The 1,031-nt window shown below is 43.3% G+C and overlaps 1 non-coding gene across 1 annotated transcript; it reads right to left on the bottom strand.

The window, feature by feature from the left end:
• Nucleotides 1-369: 369 nt before the first annotated feature.
• On the bottom strand, nucleotides 370-476 carry LOC120084285 (small nucleolar RNA R71). Its single transcript, XR_005483650.1, has one exon. It is a non-coding gene; the product is annotated as a small nucleolar RNA R71 (small nucleolar RNA).
• Nucleotides 477-1,031: the final 555 nt, after the last annotated feature.

Below are 1,031 nucleotides of genomic sequence, written 5' to 3'. Positions count from 1 at the left end.
AATAGGCCCATTAGGGACTATGCATCGTCAAACCTCTATGATTTCTCTTCGGAAATCATGGGGCTTGCCCTTGACGGAAGCAGATTCGAGATGAAACTGGTGATGCTGCAGATGATCCAGACTACAGGTCAATTCGGAGGAAGGCGTGGCGAGGATCCGCACGCTCACCTCCGAAGTTTTATTGAAATCTGCAATACTTTTGTGTTCCCTAAATTCTCTGCTGAAGAAGTTCAACTAACGTTGTGCCTATTTTCTCTCTATGACCAGGCTAGGAAGTGGGCTTATTCGCTTGAACTAGGAGAGATTACTTCTTGGGAGCAGGTAGTGGAGAAATTCATGAAATAGTATTTTCCACCTACCAAGAATGCAAGACGAAGAAAGCTTATTACTAATTTTTAACAAGATATGGACGAATCGCTCAACGATGCTTGGGTGAGGTTTAAAAGGTTAGTCCGAGATTGTCCGCATAATGGGCTACCAAATTGCCTTCAAATGGAAATTCTCTATCACGGTTTGAACCCTGCTTCGCAGACCGCTGCTAATGCGATAGCCGCTGGTGGTCTGCTTGACAAAACTTATGAGGAGGCGAAGAATATTCTGGACCGCATCTCCAAGAACCATGAACACTGGAGAGAGAGTGACCAGAGATTGAGACTCAAATATTCTGACGCAAATAATGGTGCCATTGTTTCGTTACAAAATCAATTGACCGCATTGATGAATTTGATTCAAGGAATGTTGATCAGTAGCCCAACACCGCAAGGTGGGCAAATTAACACAATAAGTCAAAACATCGTAAGGTGTGTGACTTGCGGTGATGGACATGCGACGAAAGATTGCCCGCAAAATCCACAGTCTGTATATTTTGTAAAGAATAATCCCTTTTCAAACACTTACAACCCCGGGTGGAGAAACCACCCCAATTTTGCTTGGAAGAATCAACAACAAAATTTTCAATTTGTGGCGCAAAAAGAAGGACCACCAGGATTCTTCCAATGCAACAACAATTAGCAGAGTTGTGAAATCCGGAT

This window comes from Benincasa hispida, chromosome 8 (assembly GCF_027475165.1).
Source record: "Benincasa hispida cultivar pf3 chromosome 8, pf3_genome.v1.1, whole genome shotgun sequence".
NCBI lineage: Eukaryota > Viridiplantae > Streptophyta > Magnoliopsida > Cucurbitales > Cucurbitaceae > Benincasa > Benincasa hispida.
The sequence above is the reverse complement of the archived record's forward strand: the minus strand, read 5'-3'. Positions and strand labels throughout refer to the sequence as shown.